General features: G+C 38.2%; 1 long non-coding RNA gene across 1 annotated transcript in view; it reads right to left on the reverse strand.

Moving 5' to 3' along the window:
* Positions 1-406: 406 nt before the first annotated feature.
* Positions 407-25,354, reverse strand: part of LOC148185654 (uncharacterized) — a 29,668-nt gene continuing 4,720 nt past the window's right edge. The window contains exons 2-4 of the long non-coding RNA XR_015775741.1: positions 20,656-20,790; positions 9,639-9,697; positions 407-1,269 (exon numbers count right to left, since the gene is read on the reverse strand). This is a non-coding gene — a long non-coding RNA (uncharacterized LOC148185654). The remainder of the gene's footprint in view (positions 1,270-9,638; positions 9,698-20,655; positions 20,791-25,354) is intronic.

The raw sequence follows: 25,354 nt of genomic DNA on the forward strand, positions 1-25,354 counted from the left end.
ACACTGAACGCTGGGATTAGCAGGGATAGGTGCAGTTAGAGTAGATAGGGCCAGACAGTGTCTTAATTGTGTTCTTAACAGATCTGCTCATGTCAGATATGGTGTTTCATCACAGCCATGTGCCTCGTAGGACAGGGCTTTATCAGGGCAGCTTCTTATCTGAAGCAAGGTGGCTGCTAATCTACTCACAAATCTCACAAAACCTGATTATGTCTCCCACTGTCAGAGAGATGGAGAGGAGGAGGGAGGGGGAGAGAGGCAAGGAGGCACGGCAGAGGAACAGAGGCCCATCATTAAACAGCAAATCATGAACTTATATCTTTAATAGTGTCCTTTAAAGACGTGTGCAACCAGAGTTAATATTACAATATCATCCAGTACTGAGCAAGTCTTAGGCCACCAAAGATTTATTGTTTTAGCAGAGTTGTAATGACGGTATTTATTTATTTACTTAGTTACTAACTTATCTATTTATCTGTCTCTTTATCAAGATACAAACAAAAAATACATAGAACATTTACAAAGCATTGGAAACCCCAAAAAGGTCAGAACAAATTGTGCTAAATAATTAGTATAAAACATGGAATTGTACAGCCATAACAAAAGGTAGCTCAAACAATCACTCTCATTTTGTCCAAGAGAGTTCAACACATGCTGAAAGTGAGGTCACACTATAAACTTGGTAAAGTATTCTGAAATATTTGCGTTTTTATAGATATTTCCTGTATGTTCTGGTTGTATTTTAGTATAGTGACTACTGAGAAATATATATGTTTGATCATTATAACCTGGCCTAAGATTTTTGCACAATGCTGTATATGTTTCTATTAATCTAAACAGGTTTTTGTCATTTTCCTCTGAGGTGGTGACAATCAGATCATGTTATTGTTGCCGACTCTGAATCACAGTCGCTAAAGAAATCAGCATGTGACACAACTTTGACATGGAAACATTTTGGCGCTTTAAGTTTCAAGGTGGCACCATTGTCTCTGAAAATACGGTACTCATGTTACAAAAAATTCCCTTCTCTTTCAGCGTGCGACGGGTCGTGACCTCTTTGTGTTTACTCTCTCATCTGTCACTTCACACCCTTGTCGTTTAAGTGCCACACAGTAGCCTCCACTTGACTGCTGACGGGTGAATGACCACCATCAGGCCAGTCGGGTTGCCGCTGATCGATAGATTTAATCATTTAAATCTCTTTATATGAACACAAGTGTCTCTCCACCTTTGCGCTTTTATGTTGTTGACACTTTGTTGTATTAAAGCCTGTGGAGAACAAAAAAACAACAGAGTGAGCTGGTTTATGCTCCATGTGACGTGTTTGGCCTCAGCGGAGTTCAACAAGCATCTTTGCTATTAGTTTAGCTTTCAAGATCACTTCCTGTTTTTATTTATGCGCCGGGGAATGCCGACTGATGCTGTGCTGTTGGACGCGGTGTCTTTGTTTACAACGCCTGGAGCAGAAGTTACGCTTTTCCAGCATCCAACGGAAATATTCTCACACATCTTTCTCTGGAGATCAGAGCAGCAGCTCGGTCTGAGGTGCAGAAATTCACTTTCAAATATGTAATATGTGGGGTTTTGTCCCGAAAGTACAAGCTTTGTAACATTTTGACAAAGGTGACATTTAGCCTTTAGAAAAATCGATAATGTCAGAGATAAAGTAAAAATGTTGATTGCAGGTGACACTTCTGTCAAATCATGTTAACTTACTTTACAGCTAACATGCTAACTTAACTTTTGAGATAGGCTGCTTGTGCTTTATTTGTATTTCTATTTTACGCAGCATAATATTTCTAGATTTTGGAGGAAAGTATTTTGCTTTTCATTGCATTACATTAGTAAATAGTTACATCACTAATTGTGTTTTCATGCAAAACATACTGACCTGCACTTGGTAAATGGACCTGCACTTGTATGGCACTTTTCTAGTCATCTTTGACTATTCAAAGCACTTTTCACACTATGGGTCACATTCACCCATTCACACATACATTCATACACTGATGGCTGAGGCTACTGCACAAGGTGCCCTTTTGCTACTCAGTCTTTTATGCAATGGAACAGGAAAAATACGGGATTCAGTATCTTATATGATAGATTCAGGTGCTATAATGCTATACATACTCAAAAATGTAATGAGTAACAAAGGAATGTGTCTACACCTCCAAGTAAACTGATACAATATGTTGAAAAGTTACTATGTTTGCTAGCTGGTTGCTAACTTTGTATGCTTTTTTTAAATTCCATAATACTATGCTATTTCTTTGAAATATTGGTGGATGGAAATTCAGAACATTTTGTTGCACCAACAAGTCATACAGTGGACTCCTGCTTTTCTATTCCATAAAGATAACTGTCATATTATTATTACAACTCATGCAGAGAAAGGGGAAGCATCCATATTATACTCATACACACACCTGTGCATATGAATGCATGGAACAATACATTTTCCTCCTATTCCTTTCCTATCTATACACTGCTATCTTCTCCCATCTCCCTCTCCCCTATTCAATATCCCTCCATTTGCTCTCCTTCTCCTCCTCTCACACCTTTATTGGTGGTCTGAGTCTGGTAGGTATCCATCAGGGCCCCTCACTTAGCCCTGCAATGCCTCAGTGGCAGTGAACAATAGAGGGCCAAAGACAGCCAAGTTTGCTCCTGAGCACTGGATGTGTGTGTGTGTGGGCGTGGGTGGGTGGGTGGGTTGTGTGTGCGCCCATGTGTACCTGTTTTAATCATGCATATTACATCTGCATCAACACGGTGCATCTATAAGGAGATGCAGGTTCACTTTTACATACTGGCTCACTGTTTGTGTAGGCATTTAAGTGCTGTGAGTGCTAATTGCATGTGTGTGAAAGTGTGTGTGTGTGTGTGTGGGTAGGGAACATTAGCACGGTGAAAGGTTCTGGTCAGGTGCCAATGAATGCAACCTGCACTGTCCAAACAGGTTGAGATTTAACCCCGAGAGTTCCTCGTTCTGCACTTACTCTGGCTACACTCTCTGTTTGTTTCCTGTCTTCTTTATTTAACGATACACTTGCAAGGAGAGTTGTGCAGCTCAACAATGCATAACTCAGTGGCAGATGAGCACGACCCTCTGAAGGATTTGAAGAATCAAGTTTCTAAGTATGTTTTTTTTCTTTCATAAAATGTGCCACTTGACAGACTTTGGCAAGGAAATGGATGTGTTAATGATAGACACAACGTGGGAAAGAACTCCCTGTTGGTACTTTGCAAATATGAATAGTCACTTTACTCTGAGGTCTCAGTGAATACGTCAGAGGTGACAGATTGGTGGGAAATATTTTTACATTTATGATTTTTTGTATAATTAATTTGTGCATTTGCATAGATTTAAAAGGAGCTATTGTATTGATTATTTCAGGGCGATACCTGGCCTGTCACTGAGCTAAGACAGATTCACAAAAAAACCGAAAAAACACTAATGAAAGAGAGATTCTCCCGCCCCTCTTCTCATATACAAATAAGCACAAATAAGCAAACAATCAGACCTCCAAAGCGCTGTTTGCAGGGTCTCGAATGAAAGGATCTGTTGACATCCCAGTGGCAAAGGATTTTGGTTCATTTTTGTTTACTGAAAAGATTTCCTGCAGCTGTGAGGGTCTTCAGGTGTCTTAAGGATCAGATGAAGAGGTTGTAAAAAAAATTTTTACCACTCGCTGGTAGTAGAAGCAACATTAATGTATTATCACCCTATTTAGAACACATTCAGCAAACCCAGAGCAACTTTAGGGTTTATTTTGGTCTCCACCAACTCCTGAGACAAAAATCTCAGTAAATGCCCCATTATGTTTACCAGCTAAAGCTAAAACGCATAACTATTGCTATGTTATGCCTTGCATCCATACTATTGGCTTTTTTAGGAACCACTCAAAATGAGCTTTGCAAATGCTGCTGATCAAATTTTAGTTTGAAAATTCCAGAGTTGCATTTTAGTCTTGAAGCGCGGAAATAAAGACTCACTGGCTGCCATATTGGGTCTTCATTCATAGCTTGTCAAGCAAAAGCATCATAGCCAGGTCAACATGTCTTTTGTGATTTAATTCTCCTGGTGTAAATACTCTTTTCCCTTTGCTATGGCTTCCTTATAATGCTCCTGGTATCGCTCTAATATGCCGTTGTATTGCTTCATAACGACTTCCAATTGGTTTTTCGCCTACTTAACCATTTTATACTGATGTATTATCTTTAGTAACGGTTCCTCCTCTTCAACCATCAAAGCAAAGAAATCTCTGGTCTCACTTTTCGCCATCTTCGTTCAATTTTCTATAACTAAGCAAACAGCTAAAGAGTATGCAATCTGTTCCTGTTTATATTTGCATGTGCATGCCCAGTGCGCATGAATGATCACAAGATATGCTTTTTTGAGTATGTTACAATGTATCCTTTCAATGGTTTGCATGATACCCGACAAATTAGAGCCCCAGAAATGACATAACATCCTCTACATACATTAACAGAAGTTAGGTTTAGACAAGTCAAGGTGCTGCGGTAAGGTTTAGGAAAAGAACTGAGGATTTATCTTAAAGTTCACTAAAGGTTCACACTAGGGAAAGTTCAGGACAGCTTCCTTTTTCCCTCATGTCAGCACATTGTTTATGAGATCTCAGCCTCCCAAAATACATGGGTTATGCACAGATTACTGGAACCATCGTTACACAGGATATATACGAGTATGTTGCATTATTTTTTTTTATAGGGAAACGTACAAAAAATGCATTAAAACAGCCTATGAGTTAATATGGACAGAGATTATTTCTGATATGGTGCCAAAGCTCTTGTGTGTAGGGAGATAGATAAAAATGAAAACGTTTTAATGTGGATGTGGCCATAGTTAGTAATTTTGTCTGCTTTTTGATGCTGGTCTGGTTGTGTAAAACAGCTGATGAGAGCTATGAGAGCCCGTAAAACCAAAACATTGAGCTTAAAGATGCTAAAACACTTTATAAAGATGAACAAAACTGCAGGATTGGTCGATAATTCTTTGTAGGTTCATCTGTGTGAGTGATCACTTTTACTTTTCAAGTAGTAATTTCATTAACTGTTAACAAAAAATACTGATTGTAGCATCTTTATAGTAGAAATACTTTAAATGCAACCTTTAAATATGTTGTTATTACAGTCCAACACTTTTCACATATCTATCATAGTTAACTGTTCCAATGTTGCAATACCAGGTCAAAGTGACACAATCTTAAACATGTCCAGATTGCAATAAGCGTAGTAAAAGTGCAGGAGACCGTTGAGAACAAAATGGCAAACAAGGAAAGGGAGAGGTGAAGCATAAAGAAGGAGGTGAGTGTGATATCAGATGAACGCAGAGCACAGGGAGAGACATCAGTGCTGCACATCTCGACCAGGGTGTTATGGGAAAATATTCTAGGCTTTCAGTTACAGACAATAACAGCTTAGAAATTGTTAAACATTGTCTCTGATAGCAACCAGCATCTGCAAACAGATCAGATGTGTGTTGCTACTGAGATTAGAGGAAATGTGAAACCATCGGAGAAGTGGAAGCATTTTGCGTTTGTGTGCATGAAGTTTTGCTGAGAATATTGTCCCAGGATGTTTTAATCATTTAAATCCAACAGTAAGCATGTGGAATTAACTGGAATATTCTTGTTAACAAAACTAAACATCTGTATAATACATTTCCAAATGGCAGCAGATCCAGACTTGCTTAAACCTTTTGAAACCTGGAACGAGATCACTTTTCATGTACTGCTTTGCCTTTCACACGTTATTAAACCTTTGAACCCTGAGCAAATCGGTGCAATTCCTTTAAATTTCTTGGAGGAAAAGGCGTAACAGTAACTTGTTAAGACATTTTACACAAACAAGAAATTAGCAGATTGAGAAAATACTTTTTAAAAAGCTATAGGGAAAATGTCTATGGAAAAAAGCTAGGGAGAAACTGAATAATTCTAGATTTTAAATCATGTTCCAAAATTATTATAATGTATAAGCACCTTTCCTAGGTAATTCCCTTGTTTGTCTCTTTCTTTGGCTTTTTATGTTCATTTATTTATTTATTTTACACATTTCAGGTAATTTTCTTGTAATTTGTATTAATTTCTTGCTAATTTTGGGATAATTTCTTCTTTTTGTTGCCTTCTCCCCATGTTTTTGAAAGACATCAAGCCAATTTGCACAGCTTTCAAAGGGTTAAACCTTGCAGCACAGATCCTTAAACACTGACCTTGCCTGCCCTGCCGTCTTTGCCCCCAGCATACCTGCGACTTGCATGTTCCACATCAGCTCTGTTCACTTCTCACAAAGAAAACCACTGAGACGAGACAAATATGTTACAGCTGAACAGAGAGATCACAATACTTTGTTTATTTTTATCTCGTGTTATTTATTTTGACCTGTATCTTGTTGTACGTCACCATTGTTCCAACAGCACATTACGTTACTTGGCATTCAAATGCAGGTGCAGAGAAGCACATACTGGCATCTAAGTGTCACACTTTTGAAAGTTTCATCATAACAATAAGTATGCTACCTTACAAAATGGATCTTTAAATGCTGGAACTCCAAATAACCTTTTTTGTTTTAAATGTCACCTCAAAAGACTTTAATGACCGCTTTTTCTGTCCGTTAAATATGAGCATGACATTTGTCTGAGGGCAGAATGAAAGCATAAACCTCTCTAATGATGTCGACAAGAGGCACACAATATGACACAAAATGAAAAAGTAAAGTAAAATGACTCATAGTTCACCAATTCATTCTTCAATTTATTACACCTGGAGCAACTCAAGGTTAGATTTTTCACAAACATGGCGAACAAAACATGGAGCTTGTTTCTGAGGTGACCACAAAAAGAGAATTCAACACGACTTTATTTTAGTAGCTGGGTCATGTCCTCTGTTTTTTCTTGGAATCTGGGGATTTTAACAGCAAAAATAACCCTACAGTTTGTCTGTTGTTCGGGAGTTTTACTTAAGTTTGAGACTTAATATAGGCAAGATATCACTCATATTTACTTTATGTACAGCATTTTAATCCTTAATACTTCTTTGTGATCACTGTTCTTGACTGAATTGTCAAAACAATTAGGCAGGCTTTTTTTTGTTGTTGTTGCGCTCTATTGGAGGTGAAGCAAAGCATCAGCAGGAAACTAACTCTCTTGTTGTACTGAAATAATAAAAGTCTATAATTATGGCCAAAACTGACAACTGGTTCATAAATATAACATCAAAACAATGCATTATTACTCGTCATATTCAAACTGAATTCAGACATCACTTTGTAATATTTTCCATGGCATGGTACCAAATAAAGGTGAAGATTCAGATTTCATGTAAGATTATTTGACATCACATTTAGTACTGTTGGCACCAAACAATAGCAACACGCATCTACATGGACTGACACCTGGGTATGGTTCAAAGCCACTACAGAACCACAGCCAGGAACAGATAACAATACACACTGCAGTCTATTCAGAACTATGGACTGCAAAATGCTGGCTGCATGCAGATCAACTCAGATAAAGGAAAAACACAAAATAAAGTGCTGACCACAGGTGTGAACAAAGCACCATTTTCAAAAATATTTACAAATGGGGGACTCTGTGGATCTTTGGGGAAATTTTTGAAGATCTTACTCCTTCGCATCTACAAAACCAGAGATAAATGGGATCGTTTATCAGTTTAGATGTTTTATAATTGTACAACTGGAGTCCCAGCATCAATGCGGGCTTTAGATTCTAAGAACTGCAACCTTAAGTTCACAGGCTTTAGGGAATTTATCTGATCATGGCGCGCTGAATCGCAAACACAGCTTATCGTTGCCATCGTTCGCATTTTGGTTAAGATCCTCTTCATAAAGCTTTAGAGAGTGTGAGAAAGTAGTCCACCTTATTTGAAGTTATAAAACTGTTTACAAACTTTGGAGAGCTTTGATAAAAAGCACTTTTATTGGATTATAATGTCTATGAAGTCGATCCTGGATTGCTTTGTCAAACTCAAGAAAAGGTTACTAGTTTTTGTTTTTTAACTTATGAATAAAACTGTTAATTGGGGTAAATCTGAGGTGTAAGGTATTGAAGGAATAGTTTGTATTTTTTTTTAAAGCTGGGTTGTATGAGGAACTTATCCACAGTCAGTGTATTATCTACAGTAGATGGTGTAGATTGGTGTTTTAAAGGGTTAGTTCAGGATCACTACAGTCACCAGTGTTTCCTTTCAAACAAGGCTGTGCTTTGTATCAGGGCTTTGTGTTGCAACAAAAACAACAGGTTTATTTAAGCAGGGAAGTGATTCCACTTTGGCAAGTTTGTTGTTGAGTTGAGAGGACATCGTCACGTGAATGGCTGAAACTGTTTAACAGGTGGTTAAAAGTTGGTATGTGCCGAGTTCAAGTGAATTAATTTACCCATATTAATAATAACGTACAAAAAAGCGTCATCTGCAAATGGATGAACATTTGACTACAAACTACGTATTCCTCCCATTATTTGACTCTAGTTTTTTTTTACCTACAATCCTGTGAATTTTATCTATGTACTACTAAATAATAATGTGTTTTGAAAGGAACGTAATGCTACCCAAACCTTTCTTTTTCAGCACAGTGAGAAAAAGATAATGAATGGGCCCGCAGTTTCACAAGATTTCCACACTGAGCGTATCTGCAAAACAGTGACTGACAATTTCCTTTGTTTTCCCTAAAATATCCACTGGCCATGTTGAGTCAACTCAAAGCACCTAGTAAAACAGGGAAATATCATATTCTGGGATAAGTATATTCGATTTAGTTTACTTTTTCGATATTTAACCAAAAGTACAACCGATTCCTAACTTTAACTAAAATATTAAGTAACCTAAATCTAACAACAGACAGGGCACAGGACACAAATCCTGTTTTAGGGTGTCAAAAACCTGCCCTTTGTACATCAATCATCCACCCCAACCTCCTTCCAGTTTCTACCATGCATTTCAAGAACATAACTAAATTACTGAACGGTGCAATTTTGTTTCTCCAAAATGTACTGCGTTTTTTTGTTGTTGTTTTTTTACTGGTATATAAACCAACTTATTAGGGGACAAGGTTGCACACCCCCCCACCTCTTCCTCAACATGACACATAGGGTCACAGCACGGTCAGATATGGTGTTGGGAGGGCTTCTAATTTTGGGATCAGGGCTTTAATGAGAGGACAAGAAAAAAAACATGCTGGTGAGAACAAGGCAGACGGCCCCAGAGACGAGGCGTTTGAGGAAAGGATACAAAGGACAGCTTAGAGGACCTCTGATGTCATCCCAGCACCAGCAGAGCGGCTCATTGAAACTAAAGTGCCTCCACTGTGTAGCTTTTGTCTGACTCTTGTCAGGCCTGTCCCTCTCTTATAATAATGAGCCCTTTGACAAGTGATTAACTTCATAGTGGCTTTTAATTTTTTTGTTTCTTTACAAGTGTTTGTTTTAATGGCAGGCCTCGGTTCATCACCTTTTAAGAAGCTTTTTCTATGAACACCCGAGGATGAGCGCAGATGAAAATTTACTTGAAGAAAAGTTGGGAAAGCACAACCACATGCTTCCAGCTGATTATTAAAATTCATCCTCTGAGATAATAGATCGAAGGTGACTAAACTTTACTCACCAACTTTTATTATGGAGCTTTCAACCAAGTGATCGGTCTTCATCAGTGGATGGGGATTTCTGTAAGAAAGATGAAAGTAAAATAAGATAAAAATTCTGGATAAACATCTGCTGATGAAAATTTTAAGTAAAAAAAGGATTATTATTGGTGCAAAGGGAAGTACCAAAAAAAAAAAAAAATAATAATCATAGTAGTGACATAAATAATAATAATACTAATAATAATAATAACAACAGAATTAGGGTTGACAGTTTTTTTTGTTATTCAGTATAATCTAGCACTGTTATCAAATTCATAGTTTAAATAATCAAATACCAATTTATCTAATATCACTGGGTGGAATTATTGTAATTAGCCTTTAGCCTGTTAAGCTAATAAGTGAGTGCATATTTCGTCTTTTTGTTCTGAATGCTCTGAAAAACTGACAAATCTGTCTTTCCTTTAAGACGAGGCTTTGATTCTCTCAGGTAGGCAGGGGGTACAGGAGTCCCCTAAGGGATGACTGCTCCCTGATGGGAGAATTGTTTTTACCCCAACTGTGATTTGCTTGTGCTGCAACATCTAATTCCAAATACTATTTTGTCAAATCAATGCCTGGTCCTTGTCTTATTAAGGCCAGCCTGGTTTCCTATACCAAGCAGGGTGCTTAAACCCCCCGATGAGGGAGGCAAGCTGAGGCTGCCCCCTCACAACAAAACAACACACCACTCCAAAACAGCAGGACACTTCCTCGACCAGCAAATGAGATGAAAGCTTTAAACCATGAAAACAGTGGTTTGAAAATCTTCAGAGGCCCTGCTTCCCTGCTAGCACAGAATAAAAATGGGCCGTCCACCCGCAACAAAAGCCAAACACAAGCAGGGAAACACATCAAAGAGTGATTTTGTCAGGGGAAAAAAAAACTATTCGTAAGAGGGGGCCCACTGAGAAAAACACAGGTGAATTTTCAGGTAATAGCGCATTGCAGTTAAGTGCAACAGTTTATTTGTGTTGCTGTCTTTTCCATACTGTGATACCTGACATTAGAGTGTTAAACTTTCACCTCTTAAGGGGAAAGAGGCTTTGATTTTAGATTAGATGTGAAAATCATTGTAAATTCAAAATGCATGTAAGAATTAGTGCATCAGAGAATGAGGCAACAACAGTGGAGATCTTGCTCTCTGTCCTCAGGTGGATTTACCTGTGCATGTGCAATATGATCGCTCTTTGATATTACTTAAACTGCAAGGGAAGGGCTTAGGTTAATAAGGTGTGAAATTCTTTAAACAAGGACCTTTTTGTGGTACTTTGAGTAAACAGCACTTCTTAAAGAAACTGTCAGTGTCCTTGAGAGTCAACCAAATAATATGTGCAGAAATATAAATATATTAAGATATACATCCTGTAAAAGAATGCTTAATGGTGTTGTGTCGTGGATTTAAAGAGAAATGCACAACAAAATAATCTAAATAAATTTAGAAGGATATCTGAATATTAAAATAACTGGGAAATGGCTGTGATAGTACATGCACAAATCTTTGTATTAAGCCATGTTTACCATGACATGTTTCTATGTTTCAGGTAAGCAGCACAGATGTATTATCAAATGCAATACCCAAATTCAAACCCATTTGCCAGAACAAATGTTGGCATTGTACTCTTCTGCAAACAATGGACATGTTATCACTTTACATTCTTATGTAACAGATATGTTAAAAACTACGTTTTTTTGTTTCGACGACGCAGTTAATGTGTGGTTAGATTTAGGCAAAAAAGACAAACATTTGTTATGGTTAGGGAAACACTTTCGGTGTCCCAAACCTCCGTTGCAGCACAGTAATGTTCCAATAAAAAATGCCCAGTTTCCATCGTACTATCTCAGCTGGAAAGGCAGCCATGGATTGATTTAAGAAAAAAAACCACTGTTATAGATGGCCCCATCTCAGCAAAAAATGCAGCTAAGTCCCACAATAAACAATTGTTTTTGTACTGTATTATTAAGCCGAGGCGACAGGTTTGACAGAAGGCCAGAAGGTTGCGAATCATCATGTTAATTCCAAAATGCATTCGTAGTCTGGACATTCGTTGGATATAAAAGTGAGGAACTCAAACATGGCATGTTCATGATCTCATTGTGAAATTCCAAAGGTTTCGGAGTAAACTGCCTCATGTAATCAGATTTTGCCACGCACATGAATGTAAATTAAATGGGCTGCAGTGAAGTGTGGAGTCAGAATGCAGCACATTCCCCAGTTTAAGTAGTGTATAGGAGTGTCAGCAGAGTGACGACAACAATAAAACAATGCTAATCTCACACAGAATCCACATGTACTTAAACATAACCTAACATTCAATCATGAGTTAAGTTTACTGAGCCACATATTAAATATTTTACATAACTTAATGTAATATTTAGACATTGTTGGAAGCATTCATGTCCTCAGTGCCCTCAGTCATCTTCCAAATAAATCCACCTGAACACTGATGAACAATAACTGCCGTCCATCTCAGTATGTGCGGTGTCATGACTTGGCAGTAAGTGTACAAATATGAGAATGTGATTTTGAGTTTGCAGGCGACAAACGCTCAAGAGATTCCAATCTCATGAATAACTCACAGCGGCCAGAATAATGATGGCAGATAAAACTTTGTGTGAGTAATTGTATAATCATCAGCATTAGGAGTGTGTGTGCGCGAAGTAAATCTCATCCTTTTCTGTGGCAAAATGTGGCAAAATTATGCCACTTCACAATGAGAATTATAACAAATCAATCACTACCACTTCTTTTGTTTGTTTTTTTTTTTGCTGCTACGTATCACAATTGACTCATGCCAGTTTGACAGCAATTGTGAGCAGACCAGGAAACGTGAGAAAGTTTGTTCCGCATTTTTTATCCGTGGGTGCGTTTTAATTCACATTCTCAGTTCCCAGCATGCCTGTATTCCTTCCACCTGACTGTGCTCTTTGGTCAGCCCTCTGTGCCTAAGTGGTCGTATATTGGTCTGGGCATCCATTCAGGAGCTCTATTTTCTAGGTGATTGACTCTGAAAAACTTATGTCGTAATCCCCAAATGTTTCCCCTGCGTTTGAGGGAGGGTCTGCATTGTTGAGACCCTGGGATTCCTGGCCGGTTGTGCGTCTGTCACGCTGGGCATTAACAGTGGTGGGAGGAGCAGGATTTTAACAGGTGGAGAGATACCTCAGGAGCAGGACAGACCAGATCTGCCATGTGAGCCTGTCAGTCCTGTCCTGTCAGTCATTTAAACCAAGGACACTTACAGTAGTTTCCTCTGCGGGTTCACACTTCAACTCATATGATTAAAATATTCATTAAATCTATGATGTAGGTAGTATTTAACATTGATGAATAATAATCAAATTCTACAGCATACCTGTACAGTTTGCAGTAGAACATCTTGTTGGCATGCAATGCAATAAAAACGGTCAAATGATCACATTCATAAATGCATATTTGTCATTATTAATACCTCACCCGCAATCTACACCAAATAAAGAATATTCAACGCAGCCTCTGTTAGTTTCAGCAACCCCTCCAAATGAATTTGCCTCCTTAATGAGCTCCCTTCCCCTCTTCATCTTGGAGGAAATGAGCAATGCCATGAGCAACGGCAGCGATTCCATCATGCTTCATTGCAATTGGTTGCAGATAAGAACCACCACCCACATTAGCACGCAGGTAATTATTTGGATTTCTGCGAGCAGGTGGTGATGGAAACAGGAAAGTCCGTGATCAGACTCCAGAGTATCTCCAGATAAACATCAGGGGCTCAGAGACACATCGACACCAGCCCCTGCGACACTCACCGGGAGCCCCCATATCTCTCCCCAACCATATCATTACTATACACACTGCATGTCGTGGATAGCTATATAGGCCAAGAGGCGAGTGAAAATACTGTACCTGCTCCGGGTTATGGCTTGTGCCTGCAAAGGAATAAAGTGGTGGGACCAACAGCGTTGATGGGAGGAAAGAGGGAATTTAAACTGTAATAGGCATACTGATTTCTTTAGACTTTCTACTGGAATGCTACCTTCGGACAGAGCAATATTTGCTGTTTCTCCACCTGTAACCAGTCTTTTTGCTGAGCTAAGCTAACCAGTGTCCTTAAGCTTTATGTTTAAACCCTCTGAAATCTTGAGAGACATTACTTTTCTTATGCAACGTTCAGAGTACCTTTGAAAGTACCCTTGAACCCTGAGCAAATTGGGTTTCATTTTCTTTTGAAAACATGAGGAAAAAGGCAACGAGCAACTTGGCAAGAAATGTCCCGCAAATTGCAACAAATTTATAGATTTAGAAAATTAAGTTTTTTTAAAAAATGGCAAAAAATGTCCAGAAAACTATATTTTTAATCATATTAATTGTATATTTAAAATTATTTTAGAGATTTATTCTAATTTCCTAGGCACTTTTTTAACTTTTCCTTGTTTGTTGTTTGTTTGCTTGTTTTTATTTATTTATTAATTTATCTAATTTTGCAAATTTTCCTGTAATTTTTCGTGTACTTTTTTACTAATTTCTAATTTTTGGGTCATTTCTTCCTTGAGTTGCTCATTTTCTTGTCCCAAGGTTTTTGAAAAAAAATCAACCAATTTCCCCTGGTTTAAAAGGGTTATGGACAGGTGACAGTTGTATCCATCATCTCATCATATTACCTCCACTTCTTTATGTAAAAAGCAAAATACAACACAGGACTATGAATCTTATATTTGGACACATAAATAAAACTTTCTAAGACTTTGCGCTGAGTTGGGCCACAAGAACTGAAAAAATTGTTGTTGTGACTTGTTGGCAGATGTTGTACATACGTGACAAATCCATCTCCACCTTAATCACCTCATCTCCTCCCTCTCCCTCTGTGGCTGTTGCTGCCTTTGTATGGAGGTTTCAAGTCATCGCAGATAAGGAACGTTTTCACACTGTTAATCAGATTGTCCTGGCGATCTGCTCCCCTGCAACATGCATAGTTCGGCATGGTGTTTTCCTATGAGACATTCACCTCAGATCTAATCCCCTTAAACTCTCCACTCCACAGGACTGATGGGATGTAGCAGGCAGCTGTGGATGAGTTATGACAGAAAGATTAGGACTGTATGATGCAATGTTGGCGAAAAGGTCAAGGGAGCTTCCTGGCAAAACGTCCAAAGAAATTTCCCGTTGTTTTACAAAGTCACAGCAAAACATAATAACCTTGTAGTTTCAATTGCACTGTCTGTTTCCTTTTAAATTTGATTAACCCAGAGAGGCAACAAGCCCTCCAACCCATATGACCCACAAGTCTTCACACCTAATGCTTGTTTCTACATATGTCTGTGTATTTTTTGAGGGGAGGGGGGTCTGGAATTGCCTTGAGTACACTGAGAAAAAATGGTACTTTTGCTGCAGATTTCAGAAAGTACGTCTGCACTGTGCAGGAAATAAGCATAAAAATTAATTAGCTAATAGGTTGAATTGAAAAAAAAAACATTTTAGTGAAAAGTTTGTTCAGCTTGCTAACATTGGTAGCATGCTAGCTGTGTAACATACAAAGTTAGAGTACATGCATAGTGGATAATACTTCTTAAACAACCAAACCCAAAAAATAATCTTGCTACACAACTAAACATTAATGTAAGTATATCTTGTTATCTGAGTAGCTTACATTATGCTACAAACTAATTTAAAATAATTTATCATTGACTTCTGCTCTCACACGGGACATGAACAGTGGGCTCCTGGGTCAAAGTCCTATGTTTGTTTGATTTATACATCCACCACTCGTCATTACGCAGACTTAGTCGCTCTTTATACTAGGTGCCTAAAAAGGAGCTTATACAAATGCCCTTATGGGGGCATTTTTTTGGCGGGAGAACAGTCATCAGAAAGTTTTTTTGTTTTTTTCCCCAGTGTGGCTGGCTTCATATTCATGCATTAAAGTGAAGTTAAGGAATTGGGTAGGGTTAGGAGATATAGATTATTGACAGAATATTGCTAAAAAAGTTTGAAACAACAATAAGACTAAGAACAACAAATACAGGAGAATAGTTTTGTCTTTGTAGCAAATAAAAAGGACAGCTTCAATTACCCAGGGATGTATAAAAATGGCTCCTCCAGGGCACCAGTCCTCCATCTTGCCTGCAGTCATTAATTAGATCTAATCAACACCGCAGGGAAAAGTTACTGTCAAGACTAATTAGCCAAAATGGAGCTTCTGTAATGGGAAACAAATGAACAACAGTTAACTGTAGCAGCCGGCTCCATGCTTTATGACTCATTCAGTCTCTGCGGGAGAGATTTTTGGAGCAGCACCGTTCAGAATTATATTAGCACTTGATTACTGTTTTGAGGCAATGGCTGAATATTCGGCGCACTAATAGGTATTGGATGAGAAAATTATATTTAATGGAAGGTATTTTCGGATTTTTTATCTATACACGTTTTGTGTTTTTTTTTTAATATATATTTTGATGTATATTTTGTCATTGTCCTGTAGTAAAATAGTAATTGCACACACACACACACACACACACACACACACACACACACACACACACACACACACACACACACACACACCCCTCTGCCAGGTTGCCTATTGTAAGCACAATGCAAGCTCCCCTCCAACCCAGGGCCTCAGAGGTCATGAGAAATGTTGACTTAATCCTTTCTACGTCCCCACTTTGCTTCTGAGAGTCAAGGCAGTGAGTTTAAAAAAGAACCTTTGTTTCTCCCACAGCGCTGCGAACAAAAGGGGTTGGGATTGGGAAAAGCGTACACACACACCACCTGCAATTAAGAGCTTAGAGTTCGTCCTCTCAGCACAAAACCCTCCGTGACCGAGTAGAGGAGAGGAAACGTCAAGATTAAGTGGGAAGTGCTACGAGGGTATTAGAGAATCTTGTGAGAATGAAGACATTTGTCACAGAATATCACTTACAGGATGCTGGAGGACAGTCACCTTACACCCTGTAGAAGAGTAATTGTGGAGGATTTTGATAAGTAACGGCTATTGATGACTAACGACCTGGGTTGGAAGTTTGCACCACGGTCACACACATCATGAACAAGCTTCTGTTTGTTTGCACATATGGTGGATTGAGTCATTAATACGAGGACATCTGCTGAGTAAAAGAAGGTGTTAAGTTGTTTTGAGAAGCACAAAAACACAGATGACGGCCAGCTGCACTGAAACAATTCATTTCGTACAAAGTAAAATGTCTGAGGCAAGAGTGGAAGTGTTTAAACCAGAAAGTTTTCCCTGCCGAAACATTTCAGGCACCTGAACTTTACTGAAAATGCCAACTTCATTAACAACAAAATTGGGTCAAACGCACTGAGTGCAAATTAAAATCAGCCAAGGGAGCTGAGATGATTGTAATTAACATCTCTTCAATCAAGCTGGAGTGTTGGAATTATGGATTCGTGTTTTACATTTATCGCTGAACTCCGAGGACCTTCTGAGGTGCAACAATGTAACTTCTGCCATCTAAAAAGAGCCTTTTTATGCAGAAATACAGACACACTCCTGGACCTTTTGGAAAAAAAGTTTGACAATTTTGCAAACTTTTTAATAAGAACACGCTTTTCGGGGCACACATGAAAACTACCCGGTAATAGTTTTTACATATGAAAAGTGTCATTGGTATATTGTGCAATATATGAAAAACATTTGGCGAATAAACAGCGCAAACAAGTTTGCTGTGAATTGGGCGATTTGTTTGCATGCAGATGTGATTTTAGCTATACAGAGCCCCTCATGGTGATAAAAAAATTGATATGTAAATCTGTTTGAATAGTTTTGTTAGCATCATACTAACTAATGGTTGTTTGGTCTCTAGTGTTAGCCGTTCGTTGCTGTGTGAAAAAAATTAAATTCGGATTTTGAAAAAAATATTCTGGAGACTTTTTTTAAAAAAAATTGGCTAAATGAAATATTTCACTAACCTATACTTTATTTAAAAAACATAGTATCCCATGACTGTCATGGTATCAATCCATTTCCAGATGAAGACTTCGGAAAATTTCTGTATATTTTTTCTAATGATAAAATAACACATTTAGGGCCCATCTTCAACAGGGAGTGCAGGACCTCTACAGGGCCTCAGAGTTACTGCATTAATTATTCACTGAGAATTCTTGTTTAAAGTTTTTTATTTTGTCTTTTAAAAAATGAATATATCTCTTAAAAAATATACATGAACCCAATATATTTAGCCTTTTTTAACAACTTATCTTTGTGAAAGTGAAGTTTCCTCCCTGACCTACCTAAGGAGCAAATACAGGTCAAGACTGCAGCCCGAGGCAGATGTGGCCTTCTGCCTGACAGCCTCCATCCGCCCAGTTTAATATGCCATGCAATTTTATACAATATGTGTAGCAGGGCGTCCCTGCTCCATCTCATTTTCAGCTAAGGGTTCCTTGGCCTTAAAAACACTGAAGAAGGCTAATTTGAAAAACTGTGCAGCTCTGGCGGAGGTTTATGTAAGCAGTTTTCTTTTTGGTTCTGGATCATGTCATTTCTAGACACTCTGTGGCCTCCATACTTAGGCCCATCGATTCTCTCAGCTTCATTACTGAAGATAATTACAAAACTCACCACTGCATCTTATATGATAAGGTCAGCTGATCTCCAACTGAGAGACGTAATAACCTCTGGTATTTGCTGTATTAATCTACAAAGCCCGTGTTGGAAAATGGCCATCTTATCGCTCAGTTTGTTGCTCTAAAAACTCCGGTCTACAGTGAACTCACTGTAATAATTAGCTGATACTTTGGGATCGGACAGTTGTGGTGTAACACTATCACTTAATTCTGTGAGTGCCTGTACACAGGCTTGCCAGGGTTGTTTCGGGGGTCTGTACGGGGGGTGGCACTGCATGGCGCCTGGTCTCGGATCATTTATAAACCCACATCCGAGCCATGCTGGTAGCCTCGAAGCAGCTGAAGTCCTGTGGTGGGTGGCAGCACCAGTCAAAGCAGATGCTGTAGGATGAAGACTAAGAGAGGCGTGTAATCCCTCTCTCAGAGCTGGAACGCATCGTCGATGCAGGAAAATAAATATGGAATTGTGAGAGAGATAGGGGGGAAGCTGTTACCAAGAAGAGAGCCAACAATTAAGACGAGGATTTGTTTTTATATTTTTTCAGGATTTTCAGACATAGAATTCTTAATATGGAATAAAGTTTTTCTTTGCTTTTTCTTCAAAACTGTTACTGGGAATACTGACTGTAAGGTCTTTTAAATAAAGTATCTCACTCCAAATGGACCAAATTCCTTCATTTGAATTGTAAACTCCTACTTCATTTGAGAAGATGTATTAACACCACTCACATTCTGCCTTACACTGGCACTCACAGAGTGCTTTAGGTCACTCTTTCCTAATTTGGATCAATTATCCCATTTCCCGTCTCCCGACACAGTGTTTCTCATTCAGCATAATGCACCGGCTATTTGTCAACGCCGTGTCATGTGCTGGCCTCTTCACTAGCCGTGTACACTCGTGTCAGGGTGACTGAATGCTGGCTTTATCTACTGTCCGAGGCTCATTTGAAATTCAAATATTGCCTCATTGCAGAGCCTCAATAATATTGACTTTCACTTACTCTCCCGAGGCAGCAGGGATATATTTAGGACGTGATTGTGTTCTTTCTTACAGTATGTACGCATCTGGGGCTGTGGGGGACGCTATGTTTTGGAAATCACTATCACTTTCCAGCCAAGTCTGACAGAAATTTAAGATGATTGGAAAATAATCTTTTTGCTTTTGAGACCACTTTGTAATTGGCAAACCTGTGATACTAAAGATGAAGAAAGCCAAAATACTTTGTATAACACTACTTATGTCCCAAAGCGGCAGCTCCTGGTAGGTTTCACCCGCATCTCACTATGTCTTTATCAGTTTTTTGCCACACTTTAAACATCAGCATCTCCGTCAGTTTGCCAATGTGAAGAGAGATAATGCAGCAGCTGCGTCACTCGTCCACTAGATGGAGCGCTACATCACTGAAGAGTTGAGAGTTGAGTCAAAAGAGGGTTTCTGTGACAGCAGCAGAGGCATACAGTACGTCATAAAGGGTTTGATTATTAATGACAATGTCAACTCAGAGTGTTTGCCGTTCTTATGTGACTGAACACAAATAAAACCCCAAGAAATGGGACAATATCGATAAAGATTTCTGTTATGTGTAAAAGTAATGTGTGGGTGGATGAATTGTATGTTTTTTTCCCTTTTTTTCATCTTTCCAAGTATTCTTTATGTATCATTTGGTTGTATTTTTTCCCTTGTTTTGCATTTTTTATATAACTTTATAAACATGTCCTTTTACCATACAGTGTGAATAGTGTCAAACATTCAAAAAGATTTGGACACAAAGAAAATCAAGAGATTTGACTAATATTTTCCTGTGAGCAAGAAAACCTGTTCATTCTGAGCATCATGGGATTATATGGTTAATGTGTTTAAGTCAGACTCTACTAACATAGTGTTGTAAACTTCAGTTTACACTTAACTGCTACTACACTTAATAACTTTTATTTTCATTCTTCATGGCCTGAAGGCCTATAAAAAAAATACTATTATAACCAACTAGTTTTATTTTTATTATATGCTGCATTAATTATGGCATTCTGTCCCTCTTTATATGTTTATTTAATATCCTTTTTCATGTTTAGTGCTCGTTACGCGTAACTTTCATACTGTAAAGCACTTTATGCTGCATTTCTTGTGTAAACTGTTCCATACATATACTGTTTTATTATTGTTCATACAAAACAGAGGAACTGCTGTATTTCCCATAGCTCAAGGGGACATCAATAAACAGCTTAAAACCTGAAGATATTCAATTTACATGATGCTCAAACCGTCAAATATGTTGTGTTTTTGCTAATGACTTAAAGGTCCTGAAAACCAATTTTCTCAACCATCTCCTTACTATGAGCAACAGAAACCTACATGAACACAAAATATTCTACTGAAGTCTAAACTGTTTTGGGTGTTTCTCATGACAGATGTCAGTATTTGGGGGGTTTTACCTTACTTTTCACACAGATTCGAGGTGGGTGGGGCTCAGCTGGAAAAAGGTGATGTCCTTCAGTGCACCAGTCAGAGTTCAGCGGCATTTGCATCAAAATCTTGTGACAGTTGTGAGATTGAAACCTCACCTAGAACAGCCCTAGAAACACAGTTAAACACCGAGTGTTAAACTGGGAAATTAATCAGTCATGAATATAGAGAAATATTTCCATATATTCTCTGTCTATCAGTTTTAATGATAGATTATTTAGACTGTTTCAGCTCTACTTCAGTTAGCTAAAGCACTTTTACCACCACTGCTTGCCACTGAGCTCCAAATATTTTCTGAAATATTAACATCTACTGTTACCTTTAATACCTGTGTGATATGAAATTTACTGGTTTGTCTAATTAAACAGCACCCTATGTGCCAAGATGGTGAAAAAAGGAAGATCTGCAAGAAATACAAAAAAATCATGATCTAAATAAGCCATTACACTGCTGTCATATATACTTCATACATGATGCATCCCATGTACTTTATTATTGCAGACATGTAACACTAACATACAAGCAGTGGGAAATGTGCCAGATGTGGTGTTAACATTAATACGAGTAATTGAGAGCACCGAAGCGCAGCAATATGGAAAACAGATCATTGGACTAATTATATGTTGAAAAACAGAGTCATTAGTGAGATTATATGGAGAGACATCAGTGTTTGACATCAAAGTGTAACATCAGCCCCAGAGACACAGAGACAAATCTCTACAGGACGCATCTGCAACATCATAAACAACTTAGTGAAGGTGGCTGAGGTTGGGTGGGCGGGGTGTTGTTTCTCTGTTAAATATCATGATGTTAAATGCAGACATATAAAACTATAATTACAAAATCTGTCTTAATCCTATTGCTGTGTCAATAGTACAAATTGTATCAGGTGAGCTCAACAGAGAGGCAAAGTACAAACTGTGTTTATTGACAGTAGTAAAAGGGATTATGGGTCAGGAGTCAGCTATTATCAGACACTATCATTACTTTTTTAATGTATTTACACTCAGTAAGATACATTTTAAAACATCTCATTTATGTTGTGTAATTTTAATTGCATGTACTTGGCAGTACCACGCCTGAAGTTAGAGTAGACTCTTAAAGGAACAGTCAATAATATTTAGGGGGGTTAAGAGGCATCTATAGTTGAGCATTGCAGATTTAAACCAGCTTTAACTTCTCCTGGAAATAATTTCTTCAGTGTTCATCGTTCTGGAGGTTTTCACCGGGAGCCAAATTAGCCACAGAGGTCTCTTCCTGTCCAAAACAAGCAGACCTGGATATTTAAACCTGTAAAAACACTGAGTAAAGCAGTTTAATGCAACAGATGGGTGATTCCTCCACACTGTTTGGCATCTGCTTATGTGTGCTCGACATTTGATACCTTTATGTGTCCATACCATATTTTGGATCCAGACGTTCAGGAGCCAAATTATTCACAGAGGTCTCCTCCTCTCCAAAACAAATGGACTTTGTGATTTAAACTGCTAAAAATATTTAATATAGCACTTTCACGTTAAAAATGTGTGTTTTTCCAACACTCTTGTCTCAGAAGAGCCGTGAACTATGGCCCTATCTATCCATCTTATACCTACTTGCCACTAAAATCAGCTTGTGTGTGCAGGAAAACCCGCTAAAAACAGGCGATAGACTTCTTTCCCATCGCCAGGAGACCAGAGCCAAGTACACAGCTCTGCAGCAAATGAGCATGCTTGTCTATTTTTTTAGTGGTGTGTCACTCCTCAACGTCACGAAAAGAATGTTAAATAGGTTAGTAAACAGAAGAAAGCAGCATGGAGGCCAGTGAAAAACTTATGGTTACTTCCTTTAATATATTTCGTACTTTTTCAGTCTCTGTTTCAATCTTGGGGCTGACTAAATGTAGAATGATGTTTGAGCGCTGCTTGGGCAAAAGAAATATATATGGTATTTTGTGCTGGCGCATCATTGCATCTCACCAGTGACGGGGCTAAAACTAACGTGTTTACTTGGGCATTGTATTTCTGTTACCGCCATTCAGAGCCAGAACTGATAAATACTAGATGTTAGCAGGTGTTATTGATTTTTTGCAAAATGTAGCACTGTAGTAACATGGTGGTGCAACATGATGATCTCCATAGACAAGGACCTGCTCTTTCTGCTGGTATAAATGTTCAGTTCCAAAATAATGAAAACACAACAATTCTTATTTTCAGTTGATATTTCTAAAGAAACATACTTATTATACATTATTCTACTATATGCTACTCCATTCTACCAATGTATCACCCTAAGTCTCTGAACCATGAGGGAGAGCTTAACTAGACTATTTCAGTGTTTACCCATCTGTATTGTTGTGACACTGAAAACACCCATTATTTCTCTTCCTGTTACTGAACATTGAAAGCTCATTAATTAGATAAATTGAGCACAGGATTGGTTTTCGCCTGGAGATTTATCTTCCAACTATCCTTAATAATCAACATTTGTCATGCTATGTAAGACAAAATACACTTGTTAATTTCCTAGCTTTTATCCTCAATATGTTTGTAATTAGCACAAATGGTAACAGTGGTGAATAACTATGTAGCTAAAACATGATGTACGCTGTATGTATGTATGTTCTCTATTACATATTATATTGTCCTATTCCCAAACTGCTCCTCCGCTCATGCCGTTATATTAAATGGAAGAGGAGTCTTGTGATGACTGAGAGCACTTCTTGAGGTGTGAACAATGTATTCAGTATTCTCTCAGTGTCCATAATCCAACAGTCCAGCTCTGCGTGCACAGCTTCTCCTCTAAAGAATGCAGCGATAGTCCCCCATTGTCACACAAGCTGAATGACAATTACTTTGGCACTTTAAAGGACAATACCATTGTTGTTTTTTAGCAAACTTTATCACATTATATCACAAATCAGCAACTAATATTTTGCAAACAATGTTACCGTATTTGAGAAGTGTGGATTTACAATCCAGCATTTCACCAAATTTCTCAACTAAAACGTACTAGCTTTTCCCTGACATGACCTGACTACTATTGCAGGGTATTGAATCAGAATCAGAATCAGAAAAAGATTTATTGCCAGGTATAGTTAACACAATACGAGGAATTTGCTCTGGTGGGTTGGTGCAACATAAATATAGAAAAAAAAACAGATAAAATAGAAGATACAAATATAAAATATAAAATATAAAAAGTACGAGTCTAGCAGTGCAAAACAAAACAAGTAACACAAGTAACAGTGTAACAGTGCAAGAAACAGAACCATGGAATTAAATATTAATCAGTCTATGGCTAAGCTAAGTTAAACTGAGCAGCTGCTGGCTCCAGCTTCATAATTACTGCGCACATCGGACTAATCAAGAGCTCTGAGTCATAACAAAGGTGAAATGAACTCAGGAAACCCTGAACAGCTGATTAACGCTTCAGTCTGATTCAATCTGATTCAATCTGATTCAATCTGCCCTAATCCCTTCTGCACCTCAAAGACTGTCTTCCTGGATGAGTAGTTCAAAGAATCTGTTAATCAATGTAAAACCGTTTGTCTCAGCACAGAGCAGATGTCATACAGGACAGCAAGAAGTTAATCAATCTTCTAATTTATCAAAAAAATGTGTAAGTTTATTTCCAAAAATGTCAGACTGTTCCTTAAAAAAGTGCTATGGTTGAAAATTTTCACGGCTGACACTGACACTGATTAGTAATTTGTGAGACCAGTAACCAATAACCAATAAAATAGCTCCGTGAGGATTTACAAAGCAAAAAGTTACTCCCATGCTGACACTTTGTCTGAACTTTTTAATTACTTTTATAAGCAATCTTTAAAATAAAACGCCTATACAGATAATCAGCAAAATGCCAAATATCAGCTCCAATAATCGGCCAGGTTGATAATCTGTCGACCGCTAACAGACAGCATAGTAAACTTAGTTTATTAAAGTTACTGAAACTTAGAAAGATTGATTTAAATAAACTTGTCATATTTAAGTTGCAACAACCCAAAATCAAGTAAATGCAACTAAAACGTAAGCAAACTTAATAATTAGATATAAAATAAACCTATATCAAGACCGATAGTTATATTTACTTACATTTTTCAAGGCAATCAATCACCATGCAACAGTAAGGTCAAGAGTCATAAATGAAAAACAATTAAAATAGTATGCTACACCCAATCACATTTTTCCAAATGTTTAAGATGTTACAAACGTTCAACTTTCTGTTCTGGACAAATAAAAAGTTTCCACTCTACTTTTTTTTTTTCCATACTGGGCCACTACTCATTGTGAGCATGCCAGCTCAAGTTGTCACTGTCACAATAGAAAGTCCTTTACGTCTCATTGTCATGCCAGGCACAAACAGGGCGGCAGAGAAAAGATTGAGGAACAGAAAGGGGCTCAGTTGAGTGACTGCCATGGGCCGCCATACAAACAGCCCACTCTTTTTTTCTCCCTCTCTCTCTCTCTCTCCTGCAGAACAGTGCTACAGTGTTTAACCATGCCAGACTCACTGAGAGAAGTTGCCCTCCAGTTATTTATTAGTGTACGCTCGAGGTCGTGCGGCAATCGCCCTACATTTGACACAGTCTCTAAATGGCCACATCAGCAGACAGATAATCAGTGAGATAAAGAAGAGCATCTTCCATGCCAGCTCGGGGAGGGTGGGGTGGTAGTGGGGTGATAGGGAGA

The sequence above is a fragment of the Plectropomus leopardus genome, chromosome 23 (assembly GCF_026936395.1).
Source record: "Plectropomus leopardus strain MGB_pleo_1.0 chromosome 23, ASM2693639v1, whole genome shotgun sequence".
In the NCBI taxonomy this organism is placed as follows: Eukaryota; Metazoa; Chordata; class Actinopteri; order Perciformes; family Serranidae; genus Plectropomus; species Plectropomus leopardus.